Below are 20,385 nucleotides of genomic sequence, written 5' to 3'. Positions count from 1 at the left end.
CGTCTTGCCCTTCTCCCGGGCATTTAAGACATAGGCGACAAACCCCGCGCAACCCTGTTGAAAGTAGCGCCTCGCTATTGCTGCTGAACAAAGAATCGGTCCGCGCTGTGGCCTCTCGACCTAAATCACCAACTCTCCCCCACTGGGAGTGCTAACCCTCACTAATTTCAGTTCACAATCAATCACTGGCCCATAGGGGCTCAGCCAATCCATGCATACTATAACCTTGTTCCCTCGCAGAGGAATAGGAACCAGGTCTACCGAAAACTGCTCGTCGAATAACCGAAGCGAACACCCCTTATGCACTCTTGCGACCCTGACGGTCCTGTCATTAGCTATCTCAACCTCAAGTGGACAATCCAACTCCCCCGGAGCTCTGCTAAACCTCTTGCTATGCGCAAGCGAAACAAATGATCGGGTAGCCCCCGAATCAAACAAGATTGTAGCTGAAATGTCGTTCACTAAGAACGACCCTATACGAAAACATATAACCATAAGAAACAATTTATAACAATAAAAAGATGAAAGGAAGATACATACCCGTCACCACATCAGGAGTCGCTCGCGCCTCCTCTGCCGTCATCTGAAAAGCTCTACTCTTCGCCATTGGCGCCTCACTCTGGCCCTGACAGCCATCTGTAATCCTTAATGTTGCAGGGGTAGGTCCTACCACCTTCCCTAACGCTGACAAACTCGGACACTGGGACTTTTTATGTCCCCTCTGATTACAATGGAAGTAAATCCGATCAGATGTTGTGGTGGTGGTAGTAGTTGTACAATCTTTACTCATATGCCCGGTCCGACTGCACTTGTAGCAACAGGCACTACCTGCCTTGCACGCCCCATCATGCAATCTCCCAAACTTGCCACACCAACTGTGGCTCTGGTGTCCTCTGGATCTATGATCGGATACCTTGGGCTTTTTTCCCGAACTCCTAGTACCAGATGCTGCCTTTGGCTTCCTCTTCTTCTCCATCTCTAAATCAATCTCTCTTTCACGAGCCCTAGCAATCATGTCATCCAGCGTTTTACAGTTGGACCAGCTCACAAACTGGAGGATATCACTCCGCAACATCTCATGATAACGGGCCTTCTTTATTTCCTCATCAGCTGTGTACTGAGGAACAAGAAGATCCCTCTCCCTGAACTTGGAGGTAATCTCCACCACTGTCTCTGTAGTCTGAATAAGATCCGGAAACTCCCTCGCTAACTGTTGCACCTCAATAACCGGTGCAAACTCGGCTCTGAACCTGGTAGTAAAATCAGCCCAAGTCATCGCATCAAGTGTTGCGTCATCCCCGATGAGATGCCCGATCTCCTCCCACCAATCGCGTGCCCTGTCCTTCAGAATACAGGATGCTAGTCTGACCTTGTCCCCCTCGAGACATCTGCTGGTGCGGAATGCATTGGTGATATCTTCCAACCACCTAGTACTTGCAATGGGGTCCAATGCCCCATGATAGTCAGGAGCTCCACAAGCTCTGAACTCCCTGAAAGTGAGTGTGTGCGACCCCATCATGGTCGCTACCTCAGCACGGAATGTGCTCAACCTCTCATCCATCAGCTCCAAAATACCCTCCTTGATCGAACCAAAGATCATAGGAGTCTGCTCAAGTATGATACAAGTAATCTATGAAGAGAAAAACTCCCTCGTCTGCTCATCCAAATGCTCGGGCCCCGAGCCTGATCCTAATCCTAACCGGCACCTGAACTGCCGCCTGCTGGTCTTGGGCGTAAAACCACCATTCTGAAAACACATCACATCAAACGTCAGAAACACTGATATATCTCGAGGGATCGCTACTACTACAAGTTTCCTGGTCTCGCCTCGGCCTTCCTTGATTCAAGTACGGATCATCTGCTTTCAGTAGTACGGGCCCATACTACCTTCCACATCTATCCGTACTTTCCTCAAGAACTGCCTCGACTCACCAAGTTACTTCTACTACTACTATTTTCTGCTACTCTCATCATAGGATTACCCTAGGGAAATCTCCGACCCAAACCAGTCCTCAACTGCTGAAGGCCTCCTTGTAATGCCAATTAGCCATCACCTGAATACCATCACATGTGATGAGGCTCGGATAATCCTTCGAGTAAAAGACTCGACCCCACAATGGTTAGACTCAAATGAGAGCTGCATAATAGGGCCAAATCCAACCCTGATCACATGTGATGGGACGTATTCACCTAATGGCTAACTCCCATCACTCAGAGTCCCACAAAGCACAAAGCAAGCAACATTTGAACACAGGAACTACTCAAGAAATCTATTCTCAAAACGAGAAACTATACTAGCATACAATGATAATCTCATACTATCAGGCATAACCTAAACAAGCTATCGTACTACTGTCTACTCAATACTAGCATGCAATTCTCATAAAGCTGAAACACATAAAGCAGACACATAAGGCATCATTCCTAGATCCTTAGTCCTATTCTAGCATGTTGTTCTAGTGAAACTGAAACTGAAAATCATAACATAAACTTGTATGGGTAATTTGGGAGTACATACTTGAGCTCGGCTGATCGCATGCACCACACCCTTTTCTCTTTTTAAGAAAACTCTTTTTCTTTCTAAGTTATTTTTCAAAAATTCTTTTTGAAAATGTTTCTCTTTTGAAAATCTCTTACCATTTCCTTAGTTTGAGTTCAAACACACCCAAAATGTGCCTGAATCCCTCAAACAAAGGCTCTGATAACAACTTGTAACGACCCAAAATAGGACCTAAAAAATTTTGTTTTAATATTACTAAAAAAACCACAACATCAACTATTATATAATAAAACCATGAATCGTATGTCTCAAAATGCCATAGTAAATGTATTAATTAAAAATGAAGTTAATATCATATCAAAATATCTAAATAAAACTCCCAGGAATAAACTGCAACTGTGGTGTGTGCCATGCCATCAACCCGAGCTCTTCCCCTTGCTAGTGGAAGTACCTGAAACCAAAACTGAAAATGGAAGCACAAAGCTTAGTGAGCTCCCCAAACTACCACATACCATACAATAACATATAAACAACTATTGGGCCTTGCCCACTACATCGGACCGAAGTCCAGAAACTGCATCGGACCGAAGTCCTGAACTAACCAGGGCCTTGCCCTCTACATCGGACCGAAGTCCGGAAACTGCATCGGACTGAAGTCTGGAACTGACTAGGACCTTGTCCCCTACATCAGACCGAAGTCCAGAACTAACTGCATCGGATCGATGTCCGGAACTGACTGGGACCTTGTCCCTTGCATCAGACCGAAGTCCGGAAACTGACAGAACATAGCATAGCATAAACATATCAACTAGCATGAACACATATACTGCATACTGCATCGGACCAGAGTCCGGAACACATAACACAAAACATGCTTAAATCACAAAGACATCAAGCACTCTAACTATTGCGTCGGACCGAGGTCTGGAACTATTGTTAACTAAATGGGCCGGCATTGTGGCCGTAGACCCGTTTCTACTGGAAGGAAAGTTACCTCGTAACGTTGGCTGGTGAGATGCTAAATCTGAAACTGTTTGACTGCTGCTCCGGAATTCCTCGGCTACAAATCCCATAAATACTAAATCAAATACTGATAACAAACCTCAGGGTAAAAATGACCATTTTACCCATGCTATGGTGTGGTTCACAAACATGGCCCAATCCCTCAATTCATTTTAAGTCCTCCAATGGCCCACTAATGTCCCCCATTTTCTACATTGGGCCCAAATCTCTTTATTGGGCCTTACTCTAGGCACAACACCTAAACAAGGCCCATATTCACCGACTTTTGATGACTCCTAAGGCCCAAAGATTCTAAGTCCAAAGCACAACCCACATCGAGGCCCAAATGCTCGAAGCCCAAACTGGCCGCATACACGGGGCGTACCCCAAGGTACGCTGAGCGTACTGGCTGCTGGCTTGTACGCCGTGCGTACCTCCTTGTACGCCCAACGTACAACCCAGTTAAGTCAACTTCCTATTAAGTGCTTAATCCTTCGATTCAGAAGCTACAAATTCATATCCATGTCTTATTCTCTGTCCTAAGCCATAAAGTTGCTTACTTGATGGCTTGGGTAACTCAAAATGGCTCAAAGTTCAAAAAGCAATATCCTAACTCCATAGAAATGACTAGATCTCTTGCATGGACTCATGCAAACCTCCAAGGTCGAAACTTTATTGCTAATGAGGTGCTTTGAGCCCAAAGAATGGCAATCCCAAGCTTAAAAACGAAACTCCATGATCAAGGTCCAACCTTTGGACCTAAAAAGGTCCAAAACTTCAATAAATCTAGATCTAGTATATGAGGAAGAATGTTCAGTGCTTTATACCTTCTTTTGGTGACAAAGAGTGAGTCTAGACCGGATATCTGAGCTCAAGCTTCTTCTCCAACCTTTGCTTTCCTTCTTCATAGCTTCTTTCTCACTAAAACCCTTACAAGGAGCAAAATCACACAAAAGAGAAAGTAAGGATGTATTAGGGTTTCTTTGGGGTGAGGAGGCTGGTAAGAATCCAGAGAGAGGCTATAATGGGGTTTATATATAGGTCTTAAACCCTTAAATTAGGGTTTTCTTATCTGATCACTTGCGTGGCACGTACCTAGTGGTACGTTGCGCGTAAGTGTACGCATCCCCGATTCCATCGCGGTCCATTATGCCCCGCGTACGTCCAGGTTATGCCCAGCATACGTCTTATGGGCTGCCCAATACTTGGCCCAAGTGCATAAACCCAAAACCAATATTCTTTTCCTTCCATATTAGGCCCAACTATAATTTAAGAAAAATTTAATAATTAATACCTCGAGAGACAGGCGTTACACAAGGGTATTAATATATCTTCATTAAATTGTAGTTTATGGACGAGAGGCGGGGAGTGCAGATCACATACTGATCGGGTGCCCATTTTACAACAAGATCAGGAAGGATATTTTAAGATGGTGTGGAGTTACATTAACAATGATCTCTAGCATTATTGATCTATTCAACCAAGTCACCTTATAGGGTCGATGCCTAAAGAAGATAAGGATTCTCAATATGATTTTCTATGGTATGATTTGGTACACATGGAATGGTCGTAACTATTGGACCTTGAATCAACATCTCACCCCCATCATATCATTGTTGATAACATTAAATCATCTACTTTCCTTTGGTTAAATGTAGAGGGTGTAAGGGGACAATTAGTTCGGAAGATTGGAGTACATCTACATTCTTATGTTTGTAGATGATCTCCCTGTTCTATTTTCCTATTGTGACGTCCTAAAAATACTAAATAAAAAAATTATTTTTGAAACAACCTAACCATTAATTCATTCATTATAAAAGATAATCAGAGTATGATGTATTCTCAAAACATCATAAATGATTCATAAAGTGTGGAAAACCCTAGGGAATGCAGTGCGATCAAGTCGGACACATACCATACTTAATAAAATGGGTATCTTTCAACCCCAAGTGGATGCTATGAGCCAAATCATAACCTTGAAATCATCTCTTTCCATGGGCCAAATCATGGTCTTACATACAAGTGTCGGGGCAGATCCTGGTCTTTAATACATGTAACACCTGGATTGTTGAGCTATTTTTATTTTAATTAAATTCTTGATTTTAGATTTCCACGACGTGGTGGAGGTACCACCACGACGTGGAAAGGCTGGTAGGATCACGAGCATCGATTATTGGTCACCACGACGTGGCTGTACGTTGGCCACAATGTGGCAATCACCTAATGGCAAAAACCCTAATTATTTGGGTATTTAAAGGACAGTACGGGCTAGGGTTGTTAACCCTTAGCCTCCATCACTCTAACACATCAGAAACCCTAACCTTAATCCCTCTTGGTGATTATTGAGCTCATATTGGTGCTTGTTGTTGCTTGTAAAGGAAGAAGAAGGCTTTGGAGGTCAATTTAGCATCTTGGCAAGCTTTAGTACTTCACTTGAGGATTCTTTGGACCTTTAGTATGTGCCAAGATCCAAAATTTATGCTTTTATATTTCTATATCTAAGGTTTTGTCCCATTTTCTTCTTAGATGAGCTAGTTAGAGTGAAACGATTCCATAAAGTTAGCAATTTTATGGATATTTGAGGTCCCTTTATGGATATATGTTGTAGATCTGGAGTTTCTTGGTGGTTATTGGTCCCATGAAAGTTTAAGTTCCTTTTCTCCCATGTTTTGACCTAAAAATTGGAAGATATATGCCATGAATGTCCATAAAGCAACAACCTTTATGTTCCTTTTGGTGTAAGAAAGCTTTCTGGAAAACATAGGTGAGTGACCTTGATGATTAAGAGCTTATTGGTTAAGTCATGCTTCTTAAAGCATTTAAGGACCTAGGTTTAGAGTTCTTGTCTTAACGGACTTTCTTAATGGATAAAGTTGAAAACTTCAACTTTATCCATCAAGACCTTGGGAAGGACCAGATCTAAACTTTAGAGCCCTTGGAATTAGAAGAAAACAACTTAACTCGATTAAGTTGTTCAAACTAATTCCCATGACATGGTGTAACACCCCGATTTCTTAGGTGTGAATTTTGAGGGTTTCATGCAAATTGTAGGACCTACTCGTTGAGTTGGTTGCTCCAACTCATCGTGTAGGAGTGGACATGCATGCATGGATTTTGTGGCAAACTCGACGAGTTGAGGCTGTTTAGTGAAAACCCTAATTTCCAGGGTTTTGCACCTTATTTAAAGAACTTATAATCCATTATAGCATCCCTCATCGTCATTTCAACCAGAGAAAACCCTAGATCGAGCTTGGTACCTTCGTGTGTGTGTTTGAGAGCTTAAAAGGTGACTCTTGAGGAGTTTTGGAAAGAGATTTGAAGATTGAGAAATTTAGATCAAGAAGAAGGTTGTAGATCCATCATCTTCTGTGTATTAGCGACCAAACAGAGGTATACAGCTAATACCTTGACTTCCTGATGCTTAGATCTTCTATTGCGAGTGTTTATGGCCATTTTTGGGACATTATAGAGTCAATATCGGGTTTGAGCTTGTCACAAGGACATGGTGTCAGATCTGGACTCCTATAGGTCCCCATTGTCATAAAGTCATCAATTTTCTATCAAGCTTTGGCCCTTCTCCATACTCTAGACCTTTCTTGAGCTAGTTTTGGGTGTTTTAGCCTTACGAGGCCTTGCATGCATGTAAATTTAGCAACATTACATGGTAACTTCATTCTAGGAGGTTGGATCTAAAGTTTGGAACATTGGAATCGACTGGATTGAGCTTTATGTGTAATTGATGAAGAACTCGATAAGTTAGATACCCAACGCAACGAGTTGAGTTGGGTTTTCCCGCTTCTTGGGTTCTGAATGAACTCGTCGAGTTGAGAGCATAACTCGACGAGTGGTTAGTGTTTCCCCTATCTTCTGGACACTGCATGGACTCGACAAGTTGTGTGGCAACTCGGCGAGTTGACTCAGGTTTTTGCAATTTACTGAGTTTTGAAAGAACTCGACGAGTTGGGTCAACTTTGACTGTTGACTATTGACTTCCGTTGATTTTAGGGTTTTCGTCTAGTTGTGAACCTTGGAGGCCATGGAGGGGTAAAATAGTCCTTTTACCTTTCTGAGATTATTAGAGACTTAACCAACATTTGAGGACTGTTGATATCAAATTTTAATTAAATATATATGTGAAAAATGCTCGGTGGAGTCTAAACCAGCAGTTCGAGAGTGAGACATACTTGCTTACTTATGAGGTGAGCCTTCTCACTATACTTACCTGAGTGGTAATATTGTATGACCAAAGGGTCTTATCTGAGTTATTGGCCGGAGGGTCTTATGTGCTTATACTGAGTTATGTGATATTATGCATTTTGACTTTGTGATATATGTTTTATATTATCATGTGCCTTATTGAGTTAGGACTGGAGGGTCCAAACCGAGTTGTGAGACCGGAGGGGTCTTCACAGAGATACTGGACCGAAGGGTCCAACCTGAGTTGTGAGACCGGAGGGTCTTCACTGAGATATATGACCAGAGGGTCCTTATCGAGTATAGCCATGAGAGGCTAATTATTTGTGTGTGGTATTTTGGGAACTCACTAAGCTTCGTGCTTACAGTGTTATGTGAAACATGTTTCAAGTACCTCTCAGGATCGCAGGAAGGCACCAACATGATTGTACACACCAGTTAATGATTATGTTTTGAGGATTCTGGGATAGTGTCAAACATTTTATTGTCTTGTGTTTTGAACAAATTATAATCTTGGGTTTGAGAATTGTGAAATTGTGTTTTGTGTTTGTATATAAAAAAATTTAGAGCGTTACATGTTGGTATCAGAGCCTTGGTTTGATGGATTTGGATGTACCCTCGGGTATGCCTGGACTCAAACTGAGGATTTGAGGATTTTTTTTCTAAAAATAAATGATTTTCTAAATAAGCAAAAGATTTTAAGAGGAAATGAGAAGAAGTGGTGTATACAATCAGCCAAAGCCCGAACAGTGATTTCCCAAAACACCTTACTTGATTATGTGTTATCATGAACTGATAGAATTGCATTCTAGTTTAGGGCTAGGGATCTGCTCAGAATTGTATGCTAGTCTGCCTGCTTAGGAGAGATGCCTTTATGCCTGTTTTGTGAGTTGGTAGGGTTGCATATGTATGATTAGAGATCTTCGAGGTGTTGAGAGGTAGGATTGCCTGAGTTCGGTAATGGCTTTTGTGCTGAGGATAGAGCAATTGGAGTTATATGCTAGAGTAGACCTATGGGATTATGGAGGTTGCTCAATGCTTGAATTCTGCTTGCTTTGTGTTTGGTGGAACTCATGAATGATGCGAGTCATCTTGAATACCTAATTGACATTGTGAGGGGTTCCTCGGCAGCTGATGGCAGAGAATTGTGGGAACCTAGGAGATCTTAAGGAATAATTTTAGTCTGATGAGTGCGGTTTAGAGGTGAGTATTCGATGGGGAACGAGCATGTAGGATGAGATTGGTCAATAGGGAAAGCTGAGCAGCTACTTAGAAAATATGGGATGATCCTGAGGAAAGTATGGGTCGATGTGCAAGGTAGTATTGGGCCCATACTACTGAAAGCAGAGGACCCATACTATAAACAAGTAGAATTTCAAAGGTTCTAAGTAGCATGGAGAGGGGAGATAACATGGTTCGAGTACCATGATTCATGGCTGAGTGTGTTCCGTCTTACCGGTTATCCCACTGTGGTTGTCCAGACTAAGAGTGGATATGGAAAATTGTGGGGCCAGAGGGCCATGGCTTTTGAGCTTAAATGGAGTATACATTGTGAGAAAATTTGAGTTTAGACCTCGAAGGATTTGACTGAGGAGGTTCCAGTTGGAGTCGCAGGACTCAAAGAGGAATTCGAGATGTTGCGTAGTGGAGGATTGCAGTCTGAGTTGAGTGATCGGCCGATGCATTGTGGTGGAAATTTCTATAAAGAGGAGTATATTATTCCCGCTTCCATTTTGGAAGGAAGGGTGAGTGATCTTTGATTTAAGAGATTAGAGGAATACCTTGTGGGGTACCAAATAGTTGTGGTACTAACACCAAAGAGATTTATGTGGTATGAGTGCTTTGAGTTATTCACATGCCAGGAAGGAATCGTCAGTGGGGATTATGACAGTCGAGGACAAGGATGCGCCTCAAATGAGCATTGTAAGGCGTGTTCTAGCTACAGTTCCAGGTAACCAGGGGAAGTATCTTGGGACGACAACCTTCGTTGTTTTGTCGCATACCGACTAGGAGAGTGAGCTCTCACGTTCTTGTCGACTCTTGCAATGGGGTGTTGGTTGAGGATTCAGACAATGAAGTGTGTGATAGTCTATTACCTCCAGACAAAGAGTTAGTGCCATTTTTGGATTGTCAAAATATCTGTTTGTGCAGCCGAATGAGATTTTGGGTGACTGCAGAAGTCACAGTGGGAAGTTTCTGAGGTTTTCGTCTGAGATTTGGAATAAGTGGAGTGCGTGGTCTTTATCCAGAAGATCATCGAGTGTTGCGGGGCACACGCCAAGAGTCGAGTATGGTATATCTGGTGAGCAGTCTATAGTGTAGTTTGGTTTATATACCCATTGGTGGTGGTTCGAACCCTAAGTGGGGGAGAACTAAGTATTATGTTGGGAGGATCAACAATCTGTTTAAGTTGCGGTGCAAAAGAATGGGTTATGGGGATCTGTGGTCTGAGTATATGAGGCTTGGGTCTTGTGGTAGTCAAGGTAAGGTACAGAGTGAGATGATGTAGGTTGTAGGTGCGCAGGAAAGAATGAGTGTCTCCACGATAGGAAGCTGTGGGTCAGAGATCATATTGTGTTCAGTATTTCATCGAATTTTCCAAAGATCAAGTTTCGAGGCGGTTAGGTCGTTGGGGTCAATTTTTGATTGTTGAGAGATTTGCTAGTTCGATGTATAAATTGTTATCTATACTCCGGGAAGGGCAACAACTGATTTGTTAACCAACTTCAGAGTCGGTATGATTAGTTTCGCATAACTTTTGATCAGTAGAGGATGGGGTTCTAGATTGTTGTCAACGCGTTTTCAGCCATTGACGATTCCTCCGTGCTTCAAATTATGAGTTGGAGTACTTCAAGGTTTCGAGTTGTATAAGCGGAAGATTAGTGGTTGTGGAAAGCTATTGTGAGATTCTGTGATGGTGTATCAAGGTATCCGAGTATGATGCCTTAAATTGTTGAATTATTGTGAGACTTGGGTTGTTAGTCGAAAATTGGAGCATCGAGCGACTATTATTCTAGCTATGGACCCATCAGTTAATCGTCGACGGATAGGGATTGTCCAAGGATTAAGATTGTATTAAGGAAAAGGTTTCTTTGTTGCGAAAGTTGGCGTCAAGAGTAGTGATGCTTAATCTGGGCAGGTGTGCGCACGTATCCATGTTGGATCGCGGAGCATGAGTTAATGAGCCTAATATTGTGATGGTTGATGATGAGATCGTAGGGTTGTTCAGTAAACTAGCGGATGTGAGGTGATAAGAGAATGGATGGGTCCTAATGGGGAGTAATCACTTAGGACTATCAAGGAAAAACCATGGGATGAGCCCATAGTGAGTGAGAGAGTGTTGTAAGACTGCGGGGAGCTGTAGTATTCACTATTCAGTGAGAGAGTGTTGAGACTGCGGGGAGTCGTAGCATTCAGTGAAAGAGTGTTGTAAGACTGCGGGGAGCCGTAACACTCATTAGTCAGTGAGAAAGCATTGTAAGATTGCGAGGAGCCTTCGCATTCACTAGTCAGAGTGTAATGGAGAGAGGTCGTAGGCTTAGGTGGCCCTGCTAATAGAGTCTTTGGGAACCTGGTGGCTGGACCAGGGGCGAGACTGGCGTCTCAGTGGTGGTCGGGAACTGTTATGTCTTGATTTAGGGAGGGGTTGTTGAAAATCAGAAGGATTGGAGAGTAATGCACATGTAGATTCGCGGATCTCGGATGATGAGTTGAGTATCAGATTGGATGCGAGTGCTTCTAATTTTGTTGTTGAACCAGACTCTTGTGTTTGAGTTTGGCTCTATCTGTGTAGAGGATAGGCAAATTGGGATTTCGGGTTTTCAAATGGGTTTCATACTGAGTAGTTATGGGTTCCACCTGATCTTTTAGACCTGGGTGGATCGGTACGTTGGTTGGTGGAGGACCACGACACGCATGGGACTAGAAAGTGGTACACGATAGAGGTCGGAGGTTACGCGTGATTGCGGATCAGTTGAAATAATTGCTTGGAGTAAAGCAAACTTAGTGATTGTGTGTACTGTGTGATGGGATGAGATAGTTTGGTTGTACTGAATGACGCTGGAGTCGTATTGTTGGATGTGCTAGGGTAGAATTAACAGTCCAACTATGGGTCAAGAGTCGATCTTGCATTTGAATATGGTGTTTAGCATGGGAAGGTTGTGGGAGTTATGTTTCAGATGTCAGTGGATAGTTCCGGTCGGGCATGGTCATTCAGTTCAGGGCAGAAGCTGAATCACTCTGGGATTTATAGTGGGAGGGTTCAGTATGACGGAAGATCGGACCTAGTGTTGGGTATTGATTTCCATGAGGATCGGTGGGTTTTCATTTAGTGCTTAAGGGCAGGGTATTGATGTTCATTTTTCAGATGGGATCTGATGGTGGTATCGGTGGTCAGCGACTTGTTCCCATCAGTCACAACAAGAAAATCAAGGTTGAGTTTTTTAGCGGGTTTTTATTCGATGGGCAATCGACTTGGTGATATTCTGCATGGGCAGTTCGTCGAGGAGGCAGACCATTACAGATTCCAAGTTTGGAGAGGCGGAGCTAGTTTTTCAATGGCGAATGGTTTGTTATGTTGGATAAGGTGTCTAAGTCCATAACTATTTCTGGTATGTACTTGACCCGACCTGGCATGGTCCATTTGGGTTGCATGGCACCATGCATTTGGATAGACTAAATGAGAGAAATAACACTTGTGGTTTGTTAATATATTATAAGTTCTAATATATTAATAGTATTATTTAATTAGTATTGATCAAGAATTAATTTGGAATTAATTGAGTGATCAAAAGATAACTAATTAAATATATGGGTTAATTATGTAAATCATCCATAACTTGTATAGTGGGCTAAAAGGCTCCATGGATTATCAAGTTGGGTTAAACCCATTGGATGCTCCATGGGAGTTACAAACCCATGAGTCATGGAAATGAAGAGTCATGACACATTAGGGTTTACATGGTGTAACCCTAGATGTGTCAACACTATATAAGGAACATACTATCCACAAAAATCGGCTACACAAAGAGAAGTGAGGGCTAGGCCGATTTTTAGAGTGTTTGTATTCTCTATAAAGTCATTCTAAAAGCATTTGGTGTTGTGTGAAGCATTTGAGGCATCATACTTGGGGTGCTAGGATCTCAAGGTTTCAAGGAATCAAAATCAACTACAAGGTATGTATTTCTAGCTATCCTTTTAGGATTAAAGTTCCCCATGTATGCTAGATTGGATTATGAACCTTGGAAACCAAATTTTGCATGTATTTAGACAAACATAGATCCAAGGTTATTAGGGTTGCATGTACACTTAGGAAGTGTTAGAATGCTCAAAACCCATCATGTTCTTCTCGGGTGTTGATTTGATCGGAGCATTGACAAGCAGGTGCACCTGATAGAGGTGCAATGGCAGCACCACAGAGGTTCAAAGTTGAATTGGGAGCCGGAGTCCGAGGTGCATGAGCAGTACCTAGAGTTGTTTCCAGATAATGACTTCGAGGGCGAAGTCTCATCTTAGCAGGGGAGAATTGTAACACCCCAATTTCCAAGGTGTGAAATTTGAGGGTTTCATGCATATTATAGGACCTAATCGACGAGTTGGTAGCTCCAACTCTTTGTGTAGGATTAGATTAGCCCGCATGGATTTAGAGGCAAACTCGACGAGTTGGAGGGTCCAAATCGACGAGTTCAAGCTGTTTAGTGAAAACCCTAATTTCTGGGGTTTTGCACCCTATTTAAAGAACTTATAATCCATTATAGCCTCCCTCATCGTCATTTCAACCAAAGAAAACCCTAGATCGAGTTTGGTACCTTCTTGTGTGTGTTTGAGAGCTTAAAAGGTGACAATTGAGGAGTTTTAGAAAGAGATTTGAAGATTGAGAAGCTTGGATCAAGAAGAAGGTTGTAAATCCATCATCTTCTGTGTATTAGCGACCAAACTGAGGTATAAAGCTAATACCTTGACTTCCTTATGCTTAGATCTTCTATTGGGAGTGTTTATGGCCATTTTTGGGACATTACAGAGTCGCTCTCGGGTTTGATCTTGTCACAAGGACATGGTTTTAGATTCGGACTCCTTTAGGTCCCCATAGTCATAAAGTCATCAATTTTTATCAAGCTTTGGCCCTTCTTCATACTCTAGACCTTTCTTGACCTAGTTTTGGGTGTTTTAGCCTTGTAAGGCCTTGCATGCACGTAAATTTAGCAAATTTATGTGGTAACTTCATTCTAGGAGGTTGGATTGGAAGTTTGGAACATTGGAATTGAATAGATTGAGCTTTATGTGTAATGGTTGAAGAACTCGATGACTTGGATAGACAACTCGACAAGTTGAGTCGGGTTTTCCTTCTTTTTGGGTTCTGAGTGAACTCGTCGAGTTGAGAGCATAACTCGACGAGTGGTTAGGGTTTTCCCCGATCTTCGGGACCTGCATGGACTCGACGAGTTGTGTGGAAACTCAGCGAGCTGACACGGGTTTTCGCGATTTACTAAGTTTTGCAGGAACTCGATGAGTCCATGAGCTGCACTCGACGAGTTAGGTCAACTTTGACTGTTGACTGTTGACTTCTGTTGACTTTAGGTTTTTGGTCTAGTTGTGAAACTTGGAGGCCATGTAGGGGTAAAATAGTCTTTTTCCTTTTCTGAGATTAAAGGACTGTTGATACCAGATTTTAGTTAGAGATATAGATGGAATATGCTAGGCGGAGTCTAAACCAGCAGTTCGAGAGCGAGACATAAATGCTTACTTAAGAGGTGAGTCTTCTCACTATACTTACCTGAGTGGTAATACTATGTGACCCGGGGGTCTTATCTGAGTTATTGACCGGAGGGTATTATGTGCTTATATTGAGTTATGTGATATTATGCATTTTGTCTTTGTGATTTATGATGTATATTATCCTGTGCCTTATTAAGTTAGGACCGGAGGGTCCAAAATGAGTTGTGAGACCAAAGGGTCTTCACGGAGATACCGAACCAGAGGGTTCAACTCAAGCTGTGAGATTGGAGGGTATTCACTGAGACACATGACTGGAGGGTCCTTATCGAGTATAGCCACGAGAGGCTAATTATTTGTGTGTGGTATTTTGGGGAACTCACTAAGTTTTGTGCTTATAGTGTTGTGTGAAATGTGTATTAGGTACCTCTCAGGATCGCGGGAAGGAGCCGACATGATTGTACACACCAGCTAATGATTATGTTTTGATGTTTCTGGGATATTGTCAAACATTTTTATTGTCTTGTGTTTTGAACAACTTGTAATCTTGGGTTTTTGTTTTGTGTTTGTATAAAAAATTTAGAGCGTTACACATGGCCTTCAGGCTGCCATGGTGTGGTGATTGGGGAGCAGATGACTTTTTTGGAATTTGTGCCCATGACGTGGCCAAAGGGAGGCCACGATATGGAGAGTTGATGTTGACAAATTTGACCTTAGCTTTGACTGTTGGCTTTTAGGGTTAACTTATGACTCGTTGACTTTTGGCTAAACTACTAGTTTTAGAAGAGTATTTAGGGATGTCAACAGGGGAAAATGGGATGGGGAGTGCATCCCCCGCCCCCACCCCCTAAAATTTCCCTGTTCCGCCGCCCTCAAAATTTCAAGCTTTAGGACTTCACTTGAGGATTCTCTGGACCTTTGGTATGTGCCAAGATCCAAACTTTATGCCTTTATATTTCTATATCTAAGGTTTTGTCCCATTTGATTCCTAGATAAGCTAGTTAGAGTGGAAGGATTCCATAAAGTCAACAACTTTATGGATCTTTGAGGTCCCTTTTATGGTTGTAGATATGGAGTTTCTTGGTAGTTATTAGTCCCATACAAATTTAAGTTCTTTTTCTCCCATGTTTTGAACTAAAAATGGAAGATACATGTCATGTGTGTGTTGGATATAGTGTCTAAGTCCATAACTGTATTTGGTATGTACTTGACCCAACCCGGCATGGTCCATTTGGGTTGCATGGCATTGCAATACTTGGATAGACAAAATAAGAGAAAGGACACTTATGGTTGTTAATATATTATAAGTTCTAATATATTAATAATAGTATTATTAATTAGTGTTGATCAAGAATTAACTTAGAGTTAATTTGGTGATCAATATCAGCATAATTCAATATATAGGATTGATTATGTCAATCATCTATTCTTTTATAGTGGGCTAATGATCCATGGTTTATGGAGTTGGGCTATAACCCATTAGGAGCTCCATGGATAGTCAATAGGAGTTACAAACCCATGGATCATTAGAAATGAAGAGTCGTGACAATTAAGGGCATTCATGTGTAAACCCTAATTGTGACAACACTATAAATGGGACCCTATGGCTAGCAAATCGGAAACTAGCGAGTTCTAAGAGGGCATAGCCGAGTTTGTGTGTTAAGTGACATTCTCTCAGGTTATTCAAAATCTTGTGGTGTTGTGTGAAGCATTTGAGGCACAACATTTGGGGTGCTAGGCTCACAAAGTCATCAAGGAATCCAAGCAACAAGGTATGTACTTCTAATAGTTTTTATATTACATGTTCCCCATGCCATGCTAGTTAGGAAGTAAACCTTGGAAAATCAAATTTGCATTTATTTTAGAGAAAACATACATCCAAGGTTTATAGGGTTGCATGTACACCATAATAGTGTTATAATGCTCAAAACCCATCAGTGGTATCAGAGTGTAGGCTTGTTTTCTTGATACTTGATGCAAACTTGTTGAAAAAGCACAAAAATCTGCCATCTGCAGCATGAACTCGCTGAGTCGATGGGGGGACTCGATGATTCCATATGAAAATTCATCATACTCGTCGAGTAGGTTCGTGCACTCGATGAGTAGGAGCCCCTGGATGCAGATTTTCGAGTTTTGTTGCTAGAAGTGGGCTAGCATCATTTCCAGCAACTTAAAAACATTTTTTTATTGAATTTGGGCTAAAAGAAGTTGTTGTTTGGGCTAAAAGAAGCTATATTTAGGCAAAAAAATATTTCTTTATAGAAAAATTTTACATGTTAAAAACAAAAAACATTTTTTTATTGAATTTTGGAAGCGTAGAATCATGTTATTGTTTATTATATTTATATAATTAAGATATGTATAATTTATTAACAGGGCCCTATGGGGTTTCGGGATGGGACTGCCCACCCCCACCCGCCCCTGAATTTAAAACGGGGGTTAATCTTGCCCCAACCCATCCCAGCCTTTGATTTTTTTTTAATAAATACAACAAAACGTGACGGGCCCCCATGGGGCTTTTTGATATCCCTAAGAGTAGTCTAAGAGTTTATCTTGTATGGATATCTAGGTGGTGTTATGTAACGTCTGGTTCCTGGTACACATTTAATTATAATTTATGCATTTTTGCAGAGCTACTCGACGAGTTGGGAGCCCCAGAATCGTTGAGTAGAAATGAGATTGGACGCAAGATTTAAGTCGCCTACTCGACGAGTTGAGAGCCTCGACTCGATGAGTAGGTCTGTCAGGATGAAACCCTAATTTTGGGGTTTTGTACCTTATTTAATCATCTTAATCCCCACTTTATGACCTCATTTCCAGCCTCCAAGTCCCAAACCATAATCCACGAAACCCTAGAGCCTTGTGTGTGTTTGTGAGCCATTTTTGAGTGAACTTTGTGTGATTGAAGCTTGTAGAAGAAGAAGAGGCTAGAGGATTCCATGATAATATTGTAGATCCAGAAGCAACATCTCATCCTCTTCATTTTCTGGTAATCAAGCCTCTAACTTGTCTAGTAGTTTCTTAGATCTTCTTATTTTCTCTTTATTGGGTTTTTTGGTCCAAGAAGCTTGACCCTTGGGACTGGACGTCCCAAGAAAGGATCCCTTAGATCTGGGATCAATAAGGGTTGTTATGGCATAAAGGTGCAAACTTTATGCCATTGGAGCCCCATGCAAGCTCTAAGGTGTTATTTTGGCCTTTTAAGCCCAAAAGGCCATGCATGGAAGAAAATTTAGGAGCTATACGTGTTCAAATGATGTTTAAGGCCTAGATCTATGTTAGTATACTTTAGTTTGGAGTATTATGGCTTTTGGACCAAGATTTATGTCCTAGAGAACAGGTTTAAGCTAAACCCATGAAGAAGGGCTATTAACAGGTAAAGTTGGAAACTTTACCCTTAAAATGACATTTACAGGGTGCATGAGGAATAAAAAGCTTAGATCTGAAGAGTAAGGGCTTAAACCTTTAAGAAGGCCCATACAGACTAAAGAATTCGTCGAGTCCATAGAGGAACTCGACGAGTTGAGTTGTGTTGTCCTGATTTTGTACCGGATAGAACTCGACGAGTCGAGGGGATGACTAGGCGAGTTGGATCGCGATTTCAAGATTTTTGAGTTATAGAACTCAGCGAGTTGATAGGTCAAATCGGCGAGTTGCTCTAAAAATCGTGTGGGTGCTTGTTCTTCAAGGAGTTTCTTTCAAAGCTTCATACACTAGGCTCTAGGACCACCCACATTTTCAAGATATCCATTCAAGAAGCTTGCTAAGGCCAGAATCCTTCGCATTCCTCATCAAAAACCGAAATCACCAAAGCAAAGTGAGTTCATACCCCTATTTTCAGTTTTTACTATGTTTTGGGGGATAATACAAGTTGTTTTGTGTAGATCTATGTGTATATGAATGATTTTGTGTAGGGGTGGCAAATCGGGCCATCGTGTCGTGTTTTTGTCTGACACGACATGACACGACAATATTGTATGTAACACGAACACGACACGACACGATCTCGGTTTTTTTAACTAACACGAAAACAAACCGATTAAAAAACGACAAACATGACATGACACGAAAAAGATAACATGAAATAATAGGTAATGTATTTAATTAATATTTATTCATACAAAACATGAAAAACACGACAAACATGAAAAACACAACAAAAAATGTTAAATCATGTCAATTTCGTGTCAAATTTTGAATACGAACACGACACGAACACAAATCGAATTTTTGTTTCGTCTCAATTTCGTTTCATGTTGTGTATTTTTGTCGTGTCGTGTCATCAATTGTCACCCCTAATTTAGTTTGTTTTTCATGATATAAGTGTGATTATGTGTTAGAAACTTCATAAACTTAAAGATATGTTAAAATATGATGATAATTTTAGAACATAACATTTATTGCAACTTATTATGCAAAGAAAAGGTTTTAAACACTTCAAAGTTGCTTAAAACTAAGAAAATTGCATAAGAGGGCCAAAATGACAAAATAATAAAAAATGAGGTTATTATATGTAGTGGTCCACTTACATGTTTATTGGGCATGGAATATACCTTACATGTTTATTCGAGTAAATTCGATTAAGGATCTGGTGAGACATTTCGTTTAGCACCAAATGAGTGTACAAACGTAGCATGTAGTTATAACCAGAGTCTCCCGGAGAGAGAGCGAGAAATTATGTATAAATCTATACGAGGGTGACACCCTACACCTGAGCTGTTCGCTACAGTTAGACTATGCCATTTTAGGGTGATAAACATTAACTTAAACAAGTCGTCTGTAATGACAAGCGAAATTGTTATTATCAGATATGGTTATAACGACTCACATAGAGGAATTAACACCATTATAAAATTTACGGGAAATAATCTTTTGCGGAAAACACGATAACCTATATGCACTGGTACTCAACCTCGGGTGTTGAGATTCCAACATTTTCATAAACAGACAACATCGGGTTGTCTGGGGTCATTCTCTTTATATTCTCACAAACATTAACACACATGCATTAATACAAGATTGGACACAAACATTTCAAACCGTTTTTCAGAAAATATCGGATTTTCTGGTGTTTACAAAGTAATACAAAATATTTTCCCCAAACATGCTTATGAACTCACCAACATTATATATGTTGGCCTTTTTAAATTAACTTGTATTCTCAGGAAATCGTTGAGCAAGTTGGTCAGCAAGAATACATGAATATTTTGTTATGTTTTGTTTTCATCATACTTTAAACATTTTGGCATGTAATATTGAAATGCAATACTTGATGTAAACAAGGAAGGTTGTAATATTACATGTGTGATGATGATGATGTTATGTTTCAATTATATACATTGTGATGATACTACAAGAATGAAGTCACCAAACCCCCAGATGTTTCTGCCATCTGGTTCGGGTGTGTGACATTTCCCAAAATAGCAAAGTTCAGGTTGTTTTTTGGATAAAATTTACCTCATCTACCTCCAATCCATCAAGCTTCGTCTTAATGTGCTAAGGTTTTGTGGATCTATTTTGGTTACCATAGACTTTGGAATCTAGCTTTGTTTGTTGGAGGAAACTCCGACAAAAATAAGTGGCAGAATTCATCAGCTATCAATCAAACAAATAAAAAAATTATTAGTCAAAGAAATGAATATCTAAGACAAATGAGTTTACTTTTAGCAGATGGATGCTAACAATGTTGACACTACCCTTAAACATATCTTCAAAGAATCAAATTCATCAGGATTGTCATCAGGTTGAGCCTCATGCTTAACGTCAATGAATTGACCAATTAAGTTCAATCCAAAACCAAGAAAGTCAGATAGCTTCGTATGCCTAAATCTTTCATCTCTTAGAATATATATATTTTTAAGCAATTGATAAATGCAAGTCTACTCTTAATTCTAGGATCTATAAAAAACAAAAGCTCTATTAAAAACTCCTAGACAATATTTGAATAATAAAAACAAACCCTAATTACAAAAATTAAT

The sequence above is a fragment of the Lactuca saligna genome, chromosome 3 (assembly GCF_052625555.1).
Source record: "Lactuca saligna cultivar CGN05327 chromosome 3, ASM5262555v1, whole genome shotgun sequence".
Classification (NCBI taxonomy): domain Eukaryota; kingdom Viridiplantae; phylum Streptophyta; class Magnoliopsida; order Asterales; family Asteraceae; genus Lactuca; species Lactuca saligna.
The sequence above is the reverse complement of the archived record's forward strand: the minus strand, read 5'-3'. Positions refer to the sequence as shown.